Raw genomic sequence first — 16,807 nt, 5'->3', positions numbered from 1 at the left:
GAAATTTCGGTGACAGGCTCTCCTTTGCATATATCACCACTCCTCTTTTCTTGACTTTATCCGAAGAAATAAATTCTTGGCCTAATCTTTTGTTAATTAGCACTTTTCTATGGAGCCTTGTCACATGCGTTTCTTGCAGGCAAATAATGTCCAATTGTTCTTTTTTCAAAATATGAAATACTTTTCTTCTTTTTTCTGGAGAATTTCCGCCATTTATATTCCAACTAAGAAGCTGCAGCGACATCCTGGTCTAATTGGTGGGTCTACAATGGGGTGTCTAGGCTTCCCTCCGATCCCGGAGGTGGTAATGTTGGTCCAGATCCAGGTGGTGTAGGCTTTGGAGATGGTCCCGGTGGTGGTGGAGGCCAAGAAGCTGCGGCTCCTTTCTGGAGGTCCTCCTCGTGGTCGTGTAGGAACTTCTGTTGGTCCTCCGGTGTTTTAATTCTTACTTTCCTTCCTTTGTAGGTAAATGATAGTCCTTGCGGAAACTCCCACCTATAAGGGATTGTGTTATATCTCAACAATTTGGTCAAATCTGTATAAGTAGTCCTAAGGTCCAAAAGGTGTTTAGGTATATCTCTGTAAATTTCAGCCTTTTTTCCTTCTATCTCCAAGGATTTTTTGAAGTGTAGGCCTAGTATCTTGTCTCTTTCCTCTCTCGATCTCAAAATAACCAAACAGTCTCTGGACTTGTCCTTCTTTATCAATTTTCCCAGTCTAAAGGCAGTCACAATTTTAAAGTCCTTATCTTCCTCTATCCCCCAAAATTTGGAGAACAAAAGTGTTAAAAATCCCTGTAGGTTTCCTTCCTCCAATTCTGGGATAGCCCTTAATCTGAGATTATTTTCCTTACTTTTCAATTCAACCAGTGACAGGTAGGCTTGTTGTTCCCCTACCTGTCTTTTCAGAGGCCTTACTTCCCCCCTAATCTCATCAACCTTTTTGTTCGCCTGTTCTGCTTTTTGACAGGCTTCCACCGCAAGCTTATAATTTTCAGACGTTGCCCCTTGTAATTTTTCAATTGCCTGAGTATGATGGGAAACTTGCTCAGATAATTTAGTAATAGAGGATGTGGCTTGGTCAATTTTTGATGATTGGTTGTCCACTTTTTGATTTAAAATTCCAAGTTGTTCCAAGATTTGCTTCAGAACTATTTCAGATCCTCCAGTTTCCATATCTTCTGCAACGGGCTCTGCAGCAGGCTCTTCAAATTCCACCTCCTGTGCTGTCAGCACAGTTGGGACAGATGATCTTCGTTGATGAGATAGGGTTGTTTGAACAAGTTGCCCTGGTTTCTTTTCTTTCTCTTTAGCTTTAGCTGCTCTTGTTCTCCCTGTGCCACTCATTCCACACCTGCCTCTGTTCAAGGTCAAATTTTCTTTTGTTTCATAAGTTAGACAAAGTCCAGAGTGTAAACAATTTAACCACAGAAAATCACAATAAAGTACAGTTCCCAGGCCTCTATATCTCCACAATCCTCTAGGTGGGGGTATTTCAAAGTTTCAAGGAAGGAAAGAGCTCTTGTCCGCCATTGAAGTTCTTATATTCCCTATGTTAAGTCTTTGATAGTTCCAGAGCACAAAAGGAAGTTTCCACAGGCTTTCTTTGTCTTAAAGAAAAGCCACAAGGTGTCAAGAAGGGTCCCAGCAACAATGTTTAAACGTTAATGTCTCAGTCTATGTATCAGTTAAGCTCCAATAACAGTATCAGCAGTTTGACAGTTCTCCTTTGCACGCTGACAGCCCGATCGCTGGGTTGTCTCTTTTAACTCCACATAGCTCAAAATTAGGAAGAAGGTCCCAAAAATAAAATCCACAACTTTTACAAAGATTTCCTGCTTGTCTTTTCGCTACAAAGTCTGTCAAATACACCCTCGTTTTACTTTTACAGTCCCTTTTCAGCGCTTCAGCGCTCTTCTGCGCAATTGCTTTAATCTGGTTAGCAGGATCGGGAGACGGACTTCCTGTTACTCGCCTCCCGTTTTCAGCCGAATTTCAACCAAATTCCCAAATTTTCCGATGTTTAGCTCCCCTTACTCATGGGTATGTAGCGGCCAATTTTGATGTTTTCAAGAAGAAAGGTCGGCGCTCATCAGCAGAAGCAGCGCGGCTTTGCATCCACGAAAAGAGCGATGAACTCACAGCGCCGCTCCCCCTTTCGCATTCCGGAGCCCCTTACGGAGCCCCTTCTTCGTTTCCGGGGGGGCTTTGGGCGCCCGCCGAGTCCCACGGCCGCAGGCTCGCTCTGCCTGCGGTTTTTCTTAATGGGTCTCCGCTTTGCCGTAGCGGACGACCCTTTTTCGCGGAGCCCCTCTTCACCAGGTAAAGAGGACCGCCATTGCTATTTTGCGCCGCCTCCGGAAGTCCTCACCAGGGCTTTTTTAAAGTTGGAACTCGCTGGAACTCAGTTCCAGCACCTCTCAGGTGGGCGCCATTGACATGATAAAAAAACAAGGGAGGCATTCATGGTGAGTTCCAGTACTTCTTTTTCTGGAAAAATAGCGCTGATTGTCACTTTCTGGTTTTTTTTCACCCCCACAAAAATTCTGAAAATAAAAAACTGCAGCGGGTGAACAATAGCATGTAATTGATTACACTGCCACCTCTGATGGAGGAGAAGGTAAACTGTCCTTCAGAGTCACTCACCCCTTTACCATTACAGATAATTAGCTGGTTGATCCCTGCTTCATTGATGATCTGATCATTTGATAGTCTAGTGGATAACTCCTTCAGACACTCATGCAACATACCAATTCTTTCAGCCATAACAATGTTATCACCTCCAATTCTGGCATTAAAATCACCCATCACAACAATCGTTGTTAATGAATATTCTTCTGTAATTTTCTCTAAATTAATAAAATTATTATTATTATTATTATTATTATTATTATTATTATTATTACCATCACCCTCCCTGTGGAATGCCCTCCCTTCAGATGTCAAGGCGATAAATAACTAGCCCTGTATCAGGAACTTTTTAATGTTTGATGTTTTACTATGTTTTTATATATTCTGTAAGCCACCCAGAGTGGCTGGAGAAGCCTAGCCAGATGGGCAGGGTATACTAATACTAATACTAATACTAATACTAATACTAATACTAATACTAGTACTAGTACTAATACTAATAATATACCAATAACAAAAACAGCAGCAGCATCTAACAAGGCCTGTAAGTTGCTGCCAGAGTGCATAGAGGCTTTGGGATTATGTGAACACTGACACAGAGTATTTTAAACTTGGTATCACTAGACAGCTGGACTACTGGAATTCTGGGAGGAGAGATACAATTTCCTCTGCTTTCACATTTACACTTGTTGAGACACCAAGAGACTCTCCATCTTCGCTTCTTCTATTAACTCTGATAGCTGGTTGGGAATAGATAGCATATCCTTGTATTTGTTATTTCTTTTACCCAAGAACTGTTTAAGATATTCAGTAAAATTACTATTCATCAGTTTATTTGCCCACCCTGCTATATTCCATGAAATGAGGTTAATATTCCTAAACCCCGAATTCACAGCATCTGTTCAATCTTCATTCTGCCACCCAGGTGCTTTCAGACCACTGGCTCTCTCCACCCTGTACAATCCTATCCCACAGGGGGAGTTTTCCAAAAGTGGGTAATGTGTTAGTATCCCTATAAGCAGATGTGTACTTTTTTACTCTGCCTTCTGTTTCTTGCCTTCCTCAACCTAAAAACCTTGTCTCTATTCCGAATCGAAACAGGCATAGGATTGTTTACAGATATTCCTTTAAGGTTTAAGTTTAACTTCTATTAGTTGACATTCCCATGATGTCAGCTGAACATCACAGTCAACTCTGTTCTCTGCTGCTAATACTTTGGTAGAATTTATTTGTACAGGATCTCTCACTTCATTGCTGTCAGCCTTAAATTTCCTGACTGACCTGTCGCTCCCCCAGGGACTCTTTGGGTGAGACATTCCTCTGGTTGTCTTCTTGTTTCATTTTATCATATTCAGCCTCACCCAGAGCATTCATATGATCAATAATTTTAAAGAGCAGGTTAAAATTCACCGTGCCATCCTTCTTGCATTGCTGTCTCTGAGCTTTACCCTGACCTTTCTTACTACCTCTCTTAGAAGAGGTTACTCTGAATTGTGATTCCTTGGCTGGTCCATCCTCTTCTGCAGATGGCAGAGATTCTCTTCCCCATTCTGACCTTCCCAACTATGACCTTACAGTCCTTGCAAGTAGGTTTTCCTGCAAATGACTGCGGCACAGCTGGGCCATCCACTAAGGAGTTATATCTGGGGGAGACTTCCGGGTTAGCGCCATCTGTAATGGTGGAATTCCTCTGACTAGGAGGAATTTGCTCTGCGGGTCTGGCCACCACGGCGAAGGCGGAGACCCCTCAAAAATCACAGGCGGGTGAAGCCTGTGAACGTGGGATTCAGCGGGCACCTTTTGCGCCCCCTACTCGCGGGGAAACCCGATTTCGGGGCTCTGGAGCGAAGTGGGGTGAGCGGCGTGGTGCTGTGAGTCGACTGCTTTTTCCACGGAGCGAAACCGCACAGCCGTTGCCAGAGAGCACTGACTTTTTCCTGTGGACAATTGGATTCTAAAGGCAACTACCCGTGAGTAGAATGAATTGGAAGACTTTAAAGGAAAAAAAGACCTAATTTGGTACTGAAGCGGGGAGGCTCAAACAGGAAGTCCGCCTTCTGCTTTTGTAAATAGATAAAAGCAAAGAGGCTGCAAGCTAAAGTCTTGGAAAGCTGATCGGAAAGGACTAATTTTTCAACATTAAAAAATAGTGAAACCCCCCCTTGGAAGCAGGAGAAGGGGGGGAAGTTTGGACCATATATATCTGCAAGAGAGAGGGAAGGAAGTTAAAATTCTACCGCTCAGAACCTGGGAACGGGCTGCCAATAGGACAATAAGACTGCCGTACTTTGAAATGTGCATTGTCTGTGAATAGACCACTCACTGACAGCTAGCTGAGTAAGAGAGATACATTGTTTTTAGCTGTCCCCTTCTGATCTTAAAAAGGAGGAAAAGTAACTGAAAATTGAAACTAACTTTCTTGCCTGAGCTGTGTTTTAATAGATGTTATTTTGGATTAATACAAGTACAGACAGCAACTGTTTCCCCCTAGAGGAAGTTTTTGAAACTGTTACAAGAGCTGGAACAGGGGAATTTTCCACTTGTAAGATAAAACTGTGGGACTGTGGGACTGACCTTGGACTTTTTAAGTGTTATGGCAGATGGGAAAGAAAAAGTAGATCTGTCACTCCCAGACAAAACAACAAGGTCCGGGAAGTCTTGGCAGCAAATAGCGTCAGCATCCAGCCCTTCTGCCTCATCTGCGGCTGTACCAACACAATCTAAACCAAGAGGAATGTCATCAGAAGAAGCTTTAGCGCTTGCATTAAGTAAGATAAATGACTCATTGGAACAGTTAAATTAAAAAGTTGATGCTGCATCTACTAAAATTGATCAAAATAAAGAAAGTTTAAATAATTTGGGACAAAAGGTGAATATCAATACAGAAACTATTGAGAAACTGATACAGGAATCTACTTCAATCCGACAGACCACAGAGGAAGCCAGGGAAAGTGTTGCTGCCGTGGAAGTTAAGGTAACACAACTGGAAACAAAGAGAGTCCCAGACCTACAGAGGAAACTTGAGGACCACAAGTCGACGCTTTCAATGATTGAGCTTAAGGAAAAACAGACGAATTTGAGGATCAGAGCTGTACCTGAATTGGAGAAGGACAGTTTGATAGACTTTCTCACGCAGGAATTTGCAGATTTTGGGGATCTGGATTTGGAACAAGAGGAATTTAAATTCGTGAGTGCCTTTAGACTTGGAAGAGGAGGGAAGAAAGAGAAAAATAGAGCAAGAGACTGTTTGATCACCCTCCGATCTAAAGAAGAGAGAGATAAAATTTTGGGTTGGCACTATCAGAAGACCTTGGTAGTACAGCAGTCAAGAGTGGAAATATTCAAAGATATCCCGAAACATCTTTTGGACCTTAGGTCCAATTATGGAGATTTGGTTGTCCTGCTGAGAAGGAATAAAATCATCTTCAGGTGGGAATTTCCCCAAGGCCTATCCTTCAGCTTTAAAGGAAGGAAAATAAAAATAAGATCAGTAGAGGATAAATAAAAGTTCCTGAATAACTGCGAAGAAGATCTGCAGAAGGAACTTGGAAAAGAGCCAGGAGCATCGGACAGAAGATCACCAGACAGAGGACTAGAACAAAAAGCATTGGACAGAAGATCACCAAAAAGAGGAATAGTGAACATAGCAACACTATCCTATGGACTGGACTGTCCAGTGAATGTGACACCAACACCATCGACAGAACAAGGGCAAGCATTGGGCGCTGTTGGAGGAAAATCAGAGTAACTACATCATGGCACTGCAAGTATTAAGCTGGAATGTGAATGGACTGAACTCCCCGGAAAAAAGGCAGAGAGTCTTTCATTTATTAAAAAAAGAACAATTGGACTTGATTTGTCTACAAGAAACACATGTGATAAGGCTACACAGGAAGGTATTGAGCAATAAAAGACTGGGCCATGAATTTATTTCATCAGACAAAGTTTAAAAAAGAGGAGTAGTACTTTATGCAAAGGAGAGCCTATCACCGAAATTTATATTTAAAGATGACCAAGGAAGATTTGCTGCAATTGAAATCCAATCACAAGGAGAGAAATTTTTGATAGTAGGCATTTATGCACCAAATGAGGGAAAATCGGATTTTTTTAAGAAGTTACATGAGACTTTGATGGACTACATGGATTACAATATGATTTTGATGGGGGACATGAATGGAGTAGTGTCTACAAATATGGACAAGGCACAGAGACAGGTAGTTACTAAGGATGGTAGACTACCAAAACCTTTTTTCGATATGACTGACAATATGGATTTAGTTGACATCTGGAGAATGAAGAACCCTCTGGGAAGAGAGGGAACTTTCTTCTTGGAGGCCAAAATGACATGGACAAGAATTGACCAAATTTGGGTAACTAGAGGTCTGGCTCTGAAGATTAGAAAAGTGGAAATCTGCCCTAAAACCTGCTCCGACCACAATGCTGTGAAGATGGAAATGAATTTAACACCAATTGGTTCCTTTAGATGGAGGATGAATGACACTTTGTTTAGGAACGAAGAAGTGACTAAGAAGGCCCAAAAAACATTGAGAGATTATTTTGAGATAAATATGAACACCACTGTTGAAAAAAGAGTAATCTGGGACGCAAGCAAAGTGATTATGAGAGGATTTCTGATACAACAGAATGCAATTAAGAAGAGAGCTCAAAATGAGAAAAAAGACAAGATTCTGGAGAAAATAAAGGAAGGAGAGAAGAAACTGAGAGTGAAACCAAAGTCGCAGGAGATCCTGAAAGAGATAAAGTTATATCAAGTACAATATATGAAAATGATGAACCAGGAAATAGAATGGAAAATTAAACAGATGAGGCAAAAGACATTTGAATCGGCAAATAAATGCGGAAAACTGCTGGCTTGGCAAATGAAAAAAAAGACAAAAACTCAATACTATTACGAATTTGGAAGTGGAAGGAAAGAATGTACAGAATTCAGTGAAGATAAGAAAGTGCTTCCAGAGGTACTTTAAACAATTATATACACAGGAGACGCAGAAAGAAATGGACATTGATCGATTTTTGAAAACAAATGGTCTACAAAAAATCTCTCAAGAAAATAAGCTAATGTTGAATTACAAAATAACGGAGCAGGAGGTAGAAGGGGCCATTCAGAACATGCAACTAGGCAAATCTCCAGGACCAGATGGTTCGACTTCAAGATATTATAGATCCCTGAAAGAATGGTTAGTACAACCTTTAAAGGAAGTCTGTAATGAAATACTGGAGGGGAAAAGGGCACCAGAGTCGTGGAAGGAAGCTTATATTACACTTATATCGAAAACAGAGTCTGAGAAGACACAGCTTAAGAACTACCGCCCCATATCTTTGCTTAATGTGGATTATAAAATTTTTGCAGATATTTTGGTTAAAAGACTAAAAAAGGTACTAGTAGAAGAAATTCATAAAGATCAAGCGGGCTTCCTCCCTGGCAGACAATTGTCTGACAATACGAGGAACATAATTAACATCTTAGAAAAACTACAAGTGAATATTAATACCAAAGCAGTTTTGATATTTGTGGACGCGGAGAAAGCCTTTGACAATATTTCTTGGAGTTTTATGAAGAAGAATTTACAGGGGATGGGGGTAGGTCAAGGTTTTGGAAATGGTATAGGTGCAATATACTCAGAACAAAAGGCTAAACTAATTGTGAATAATGTAGTGACGGAAGAATTTAAGATAGAGAAAGGAACACGACAAGGTTGCCCAATCTCTCCATTTCTTTTCATATCGGTCCTGGAGGTTCTCTTAAACATGATTAGAAGGGACCAATTGGTTTTAAGTTGAACAAGATGAAAACTAAGGTTTTAGAGAAAAATCTAACAGCGACTGAGAGAGAGAGGTTTCAGAAGGAGACAGGATTAACACTGGTTAAGAAAGTGAAATACCTAGGGGTTAATATGACTGCCAAGAATGTGAATCTATTTAAGGATAACTATGAAAAATGTTGGATGGAAGTGAAAAAGGATTTAGAAATATGGTCAAACCTGAAGCTATTATTGCTAGGCCGAATTGCTGTGATAAAAATGAATGTATTGCCAAGGATGCTGTTTTTGTTTCAAACATTGCAAATTTTGGATAAAATGGATTGTTTCAAGAAGTGGCAGAGAGATATTTCTAGATTTGTCTGGCAGGGCAAGAAGCCTTGAATAAAATTTAAGATATTAACTGATGCTAAAGAAAGAGGTGGATTTGCCCTGCCAGACCTTAAACTAATTATGAATCAGCCGCTTTTTGCTGGCTGAGAGAATGGCTGCTTCTTGAAAACACTGACGTGCTGGACCTAGAAGGTTTTAACAATGTATTTGGGGGGCATGCATATTTGTGGTATGATAAGGTCAAAGCACATAAAGTGTTTAAAAACCATATTGTCAGAAAAGCACTGTTTAATGTCTGGATAAGATATAAGGACTTGCTTGAAAATAAAACCCCAAGGTGGTTGTCACCAATGGAAGCAAAGGCCCAGAAAAAGCTCAATATGGAGGCCAAATGGCCGAAATATTGGGAAATTTTGGAACAAGAGGGAGATAGATTAAAACTGCAGAGTTTTGAAAAACTAAAAAATAAAGTGCGAGACTGGCTCCATTGTTACCAAAGAATGGAGGCATATAATTTGGATTAAAAAAATTGGCTTCCAGCTGGAAAAATCAAAATTGGAAACAGAACTGTTAGATCCCAAAATTAAGAACTTGTCAAGAATGTATAACTTGCTGTTGAAATGGAACACTCAGGATGAAACGGTGAAATCAGCTTTTATTAAATGGGCACAAGATGTTGGACATAACATTATGATGGCTGACTGGGAACAGTTATAGACCACAGGTATGAAGTTCACGGCATGTAATGCCTTAAGAGAGAATATAATGAAAATGATTTATAGGTGGTACATGACACCAGTCAAGCTCGCAAAAATTTATCACTTGCCCGATAATAAATGCTGGAAATGCAAAGAGACTGAAGGTAAATTCTTTCACCTTTGGTGGACATGCCCAAGGATTAAGACTTTCTGGGAGATGATCTCTAATGAAATGAAAAAGGTATTTAAATATACCTTTCTGAAGAAACCAGAGGCCTTTCTCCTGGGCATGGTCGGCCAATTGGTGCCAAAGGATAGAACTTTCTTTATGTATGCTACAACAGCAACAAGAATACTTATTGCAAAGTACTGGAAGACACAAGATCACCCACCCGGGAAGAATGGCAGATGAAGGTGATGGACTACATGGAACTGGCGGAAATGACTGGCAGAATCCGAGACCAGGGAGAAGAGTCAGTGGAAGAAGATTGGAAGAAATTTAAAGTTTATTTACAGAAACATTGTAAAATTAAGGAATGTTAGAAGGATGTTGGAATGAAGTTATGTGGTTTTAGCAGAAATGTTATAAAGGATTAAGAAAAAATAGACTGTTAATTGGTGAAAGGAGGGAAAGTAAAGTTACATTATATAAAGATAAATTATAGGACAAAAACTGAGAAAGATGGAAAAGATTTGCTGAAATAGCTAATTGAACTAGAATACAAAAAAGGGAGGTGTGAGGAGGTCAAGGAAAGAAGCAAATGAAAGATAGGTTATGGGAAGGTTCGCTGTGTTGTTTTTTTTAATTGTTTCTATTTTCTGTTTTTTCTTCTTTTTTATTTTTTTATTTTTCCTTATTGTGATATGTTGTCTTGTTTTTGTGTAATTTGGTGTTTTCTCTTTTTTCTTTCTGTAACCTTTAAAACTTTAATTTATTTTTTTTAAAGGAGATTATATCTGGAACTAGCTCAGCAGGATTCACACCCATACTCAACAACAATTTTAAGTTAATCAAATTTAATCAAATTCATCATCCCTGTCAGCCCTAGGGACCTTTTTCTTCTTTTGGATGGGTGAAATCTCTCAGTGGGGGCAAGCTTTCCTACGACTGGATTAAGCATTTTCTTTATTTCAACCACCAGTTCTTTAATTTCCAGAATAATGCCATTTACTTGTCTGGTACCTCTCTCATAATTAGATGGAGAATGGTAATCTCACATTAGCTGCTTGGTAGGAAAAGTCATTCTAACCCTCTCCTTAATAGAGCCATCCCTATGAAGTGTTTGCTGGGAAAACCTCCAGCACTTTCTTCTCCATTCGGCTCTGCTTTTGACAAAGATTCCCATTTAAGGCGAGGGGGTGAGTGGGATGAAAAAACTTCAATTTTCATTTTGCCAAAATCCTCATCCAAACAACTATTTAAGCAACTACATGGCAAAAGTTGTTCACTGTTTGAAACTATGGTTGCGTAGTGTGTACATCCATGAGAGATGAAAATGTATGTTCAGTGGGGAATTCTGCCATTGGTTGGGAAGTGCAAAGGAGCGCAGAAGAGCCTTGCCTCCCACATGCTCGGCCCAGCCCAGCTGAGAAGCGGCATTGCACAGTTTATATATATATATATTGTGGGGCTCTATGAATTGTGACTTGCTGCTACTTTTGTTGATTATAGTTTAGTAATGATTTATTGTAATTTTTGAGAGTTATTTTCTGTTTATTATTTGCTGATAGAATAGTACACAATAAAGTTATTCTTTCTCTCTCATTAAATTTATATACCACTCTTCATCTGAGGATCACAGTGCAGTTTCCAGTATAATGCACAAAACAATAACCCCCCCAATAGTCTATTACTTTTATTATAAATCCAGTTACAGATAGGTAGCCGTGTTGGTCTGCCATAGTCAAAACAAAACAAAATCCTTCCAGTAGCACCTTAAAGACCAACTAAGTTAGTTCTTGGTATGAGCTTTCGTGTGCATGCACACTTCTTCAGATACCAAGAAGAAGTGTGCATGCACACGAAAGCTCATACCAAGAACCAACTTAGTTGGTCTTTAAGGTGCTACTGGAAGGAATTTTTTTTGTTTTTATTATAAACAATTTGTTTATTTTAAATTCATATTTTTATTATGACTTGTTTGTATTGGATCAGATTGTTATAAGAAGTGTGTTCTTGGGTTGCAGATCTTGTTGTTTCTTAAGCTTGTAGCCACCTTCTGTAAGGAATGGCGGTATACAAATTAGCAGTGAAATGAAATGAAATGAAAGCAGTTAAGGTGGCAAGCAGTCGGTACAAGAAAGAGCTTGTTATGAGCAGAGAGACAAGAGCAACCACTAAACTGCACTCCTAAGTCTTGAAGGCTATGTGCCAGCAAATATAAAAAGTAGGGTGAAGATCCATTAAACATTCAGAGCAGTGAAGCTGACCTGGATATGCCATCACCTAGTTTATTCAAAATGTACTTCTCCCATGTAAGGTTGAGGTGTGGAAAAACAGAACAAAATTATTCCGCAATTTGAACTAGAAGTGCATTATGCTAAGGCATCCCTCCTCCCAGTTATGTCACCAAGAAATTCCACCCACCCAATATCTGAAGGAATTTTGCACTGAAGAAATATTCTTTTATTAGAAGAATAAGGTAGCAAATGAACAGATAAATGTTTGCAGTGCTTTTAAACATTCATTAATTAAAATACGGAGAATCTGCCTGACTCACAAAAAAGAAGGGCAAGCCTGACAGCTGAGCCAGCAGTTATGGTTTGGCTGAGCCAGCATTTGAGCTTCCCAAGAGAAATAATTCTCAGACCAACTAAACAGCAGATGCTGCCAGAATATCAAGGAAGGTGTTTGTGCTTCTGGACCCTGGAAAGCCGAACACAGCTGGTATTTCCTCACTTTTTACTAAAATCTATACTGAAATGTAATTTTTTAAGGGAGTGGGAACCCCTATATGGGGTACACGTGTAGAGGCTGCTGCATCAGGCCAGAGGCTCATCTAGAACAGCATCCTGTTCTCACAATAGACAAACAGATGATGAAAATTGCAATTTAACACCTGCCCTTCACTCTAAGGTCCCAGGGCAGATGACAGTGATTAAAACACAACGTTAATATTTAAACACAGTATTACCACAACAGTAAAACAATTTAAAAGCACTTAAAATTACAACTCAGAATCCAAGCACAAGTGCCTCCCCCCTCCTGTGATTTCCTGTGTCTGACTTGAGAGGCAGAGCAGAGCCATCCTGGCCAGCAGCCTGCAGTGGCTCTCTCCTCCCTGGATCTGCCTGATCCACTTGTAAAAGCATCTCTGCTGGTGACCATGGCTGCCTCCTGTGGGGGAAAGATCAACATTAGTACTTTCTTTGATCTTTTGCCCTGAATCCTCCAACATTCAGCTCCATTAAATGTCCACGACTTCTAGTATTATGAGAAAAGAAAAACTCCCTCCACTTTCTCCATGTCAGGCATAATTTTATAAACTTGCCTCTTCCTTGCCTTTACTCTAAACTAAAAAGTACCAAACTCTGCAACCTTTATTCATCAAGGGAGCTACTCCATCCTTTAGTCGAGAGTCCTGCATTGCAATGGGCTGGGCTAGATGACCCTTGGGACCCCTCCAGCTCTATGATTCTCTGATTCTATTACTGTGACTGTGTGGCAGATATGACCTAGCAGGCATTGCTGAAACTGCTGGGATGAGACTCATCCATGGAAGGCTGGAAGGTGGCTGACTGGAGGGGGTCGTGAAGCAAAGCTGCCCTGCCCCTGCCCCTGCCCTGCCAAAGTGTTTCATTTCTACACTGCATGACACAGTGTTTCAGATTTTAAGAAAAATAGCCATTATTCATCAGATTAATAACAAAGCTAAGCAAGTGAGAAGTTAAAATGTACTGGATCTGAAGGCAATAAAACATGGTTTCAAGTTGTCATTTGTGATCCCTTCAGATATCTTCATCTACCTTTTATGCTTGAATACAGAAAAAACAGCTTGCTGTATTTATGGCTTTGTAGTTGCTAAAAGGTCAGAGTGCATAATGCATACAGAAGTGGAAATGAACATATAATTGTGTAATCCCCATAAAACCTGAACAGAATTATAGAAATAATCAGTGTGCTTAAACTTTGATCTCTGTTGAAATGAAAATGAAAGGAGAATTTTAAAATTCCATTGTTGCATCTACCAATTGTTGTATTGCTATATTCACCGTATTTTTCGCTCTATAAGACGCACCAGACCACAAGACACACCTAGTTTTTGGAGGAGGAAAACTAGAAAAAAAATATTCTGAATCTCAGAAGCCAGAACAGCAAGAGGGATTGCTACGCAGTGAAAGCAGCAATCCCTCTTGCTGTTCTGGCTCCTGGGATATCTGCGCAGCCGGCATTCGCTCCATAAGACACACACACATTTCCCCTTGCTTTTTAGGAGGGAAAAATTGAGTCTTATAGAGCAAAAAATATGGTATGTTATTGTTGTATACCACTCTGAGCACTGGCAGCAGTGCTGAGCCAGACATCAGGGGCCCCTGGCACAGTTCAAATGTGGGCCCCTGCTGCTGCTCCGCCCCACAACCCTCTGCTCTCTACAGTAGCAAGGCTACCACCCTGCTCTTCTTCTCCTACCATCCCCCCATCCTCTTGCTCTCTCTCTGTCCCATCTCTTATAAAACACCCCCCAAGCACATTTCATTGCTTTTCTGCAGCCTCAACACCTGGTCTCTGGGGAAAGCCCATCAAGGGTTCTTCTTCAGAGCCAAGCCTGCTGAGGGAGAAGGCCAGGAGAAGGCCTGTGCCATCACTGTGGTTTGCCAGGGCAGCTAGGATGGGTTGATCTTTTAAGAAGCTTTTTCAAAAAAATCCACATTAAAAAAATACTTTTTAGCCCCTGTTGGAAACTGTGGCAGTGGTGCAGGCATTTGCCTGACTAGCTTGCCTGGATGCCTGAGCAAGATGGTCCTGGGCCTTTTTCAGAGGCCAGGAAGGCAGTGGAGTGTTTGAGGGCCAAGGTGGATAGGAGCCAAGTTTGGCAGCATAGACAACCCTATACGCCTGACATCACAAAAAAAGAATATTAGACACCACCCATATTTTCTGCAAATTGCTTTGGCTTCCTTATGGAATTGGCTTCATATTGTTGGGAAGTACTGTGTTAACTGCATCCATGAACTTATTAGCAGGCTTAATATGACAGTTGTGTGAGCTTTTTTGGGGGGAGGGGGTGTCAGTTGTGGGAATGTGTTTCTGGCCTTTAGAAACGGCTCCCATAGTCAGCCCTGGAAGTGCAGCTACTGCAGAAGCCTGCCTGGTTTGCACCCCTCGAGCCCAAGGACCTCGTAGCAGAAGTGAGGCCAGAGGAGCCCTTGTCCCATTGCCATTGGAGACTACAGGAGAGGGCTGGACCCCTTCAACTAAAGCAGCATCTTCCAGTTGGGGGGACAACACTGATTAACAAATAGGATGTTGCTGCTAGACATCTGAAGGCAGCCCTGTATAAGGAAGCTTTTTAAGAAATAATGTTGTTATATATGTTGGAAGCTGCCCAGAGTGGCTGGGGCAACTCAGTCAGATGGGTGGGGTACAAAAAAAGAATATTATTATTATTTCAGGTTTCAGGTTATTTCTTGCTGAAGCAACATCCGAGCTCTGTGCAGGCAAGGCACGGCCCAAACCATGCCTTGCCTCACCATAGAATAGGAAAACGAAATGGCTGTGACCCTAAATGCTTTGGTCATAGTGAAACTTTAGAAACTTGCACTCCCCCCACTCCTCTCCTCAGAATGGGTGATGTTAGCATTGAATCCCTTCCTCTGTTCCTTGAATCACAGTATCATATTATCATTGCCCTTCCATGGCCCAATTAACTCATGAGAGGATTGTCCCTGTAGATGAGGGCTGCCTCATCCTCGAACCCAGACCACGGCCACCCCATGGGCACCCAACTAGTGCCCGGGTGTCAACTTGCATGTTTCTGTTCTGGTTCTCATGAGCTCCATCTGGCCCCAAATGGAAGGGAGTAGCTTATACATGCCTTAAGCAGACTGCAATTAGATTTAATTGAAAATAATACTGTCATTCAGGCTGTGTTTAGAAATAACTGAACCTAGTCCTATATTTCTCTTTATTGTGAAGTATCATATTTTAACTACAGTACAGCAAAAGTTCTTGGACACGGCTTCTGTCCATTTCTGTTTTTGGGTTCAGGAGTAAGCTGTGTCCCCTCTGCTGAAATCTCTTTGCTGCCATGCAAATCCTGCCATGGCTCTCCTGGTAAAATCTCCTTGCATTGACCCCAAGAGCCCAATATACTTATTAATGTGCAGCTTCAGCAGCTGCATCATATTCAAGTGCAGGACTGGAAGGTTGTTTAGAAACCAGAACTAATTTTAGTCTCATATTCTGGAATTTATTTATGTATTTCAAAACAACATTTTCCAGAGTATAATGCACTCTAATTATAGCCTGCAATAGCAAATAGCTCCTTATGCTGCACTCCTCAGGTAATGCATCTGAAGGAATTAGCTCATTATGCTAACTGGGATAAAGCCAGAGGAGATTATAAACTCTCTATAGAGCATGTCATGAAAGGAATAGAAAAAGCAATGCAGTTGAGAAGTGAAGTGCCTATCTGCTCCCCACATAAAAATCCGCTTTGGATTTGGATTTTAATTATGATAAAATATGAGGTATAATACAGGTTTCTTGTTAAAGCTCTTTATTCAGATTTGAAAGCTATGTGGGGAAAAATTCCCTTTGATGTCAGCTTCTTTGAGGTGTATCTTTTTAGAAAATATTTTTGTTATTTGCAGACACACATACAGTTGTGGCGTCCACTCTACTACATTTCTCTGCTTATCTGTCTCTAGAGGTCTGCTTACCCCCTTTTAGGGGTGCGGCTGGTTTGCGGGACAGACAGTGCCCCCCTCCCAATGATGTAGAGCTGTGTGGCAGGGTCTGATCCCGCCAGAGTGTGAGCTTTGGCTTGCGCTCCTGGCTTGAAATCCTGCTCTGCGCAGCATGCCAAATTGGCCAATGTCAGGCTGGCACAAAGGTTGGGGGGGGGGGTAGAGGAAGTAATCAGGCTTCCCTCAAATCTGCTCCCAGGGGATTTAAAGCAGCCCACACCAGCCTTTGACACCCAGCTCTTCTTCGTTGGATCAACCCACCCACCCACTCCTGTAATTTTGCATTTACTCATTGAATTGACCTTTCTAGGGCTGCAGTGCTCACCATATTTTCGGGGCCGGGTAGGAATTTGCCTATCAAGCAAATTGGCTATGAGCTGGGCGTTTTGCCTACCTTGTAGCAATTGTCACAACTTTGGCAGTTTAGGCTTTGGGTAACCTTAGCGTTGGTTGGAGG

The 16,807-nt window shown here is 41.2% G+C and overlaps 1 protein-coding gene across 3 annotated transcripts in view; it reads left to right on the top strand.

Annotated features, from left to right (window-relative positions):
• Window positions 1-16,807, top strand: part of ADCY1 (adenylate cyclase 1) — a 392,554-nt gene that overhangs the window by 74,541 nt on the left and 301,206 nt on the right. The window lies entirely within an intron of this gene.

This window comes from Podarcis gaigeae (assembly GCF_964106915.1).
Source record: "Podarcis gaigeae genome assembly, chromosome: 12".
Classification (NCBI taxonomy): Eukaryota; Metazoa; Chordata; class Lepidosauria; order Squamata; family Lacertidae; genus Podarcis; species Podarcis gaigeae.
The sequence above is the reverse complement of the archived record's forward strand: the minus strand, read 5'-3'. Positions and strand labels throughout refer to the sequence as shown.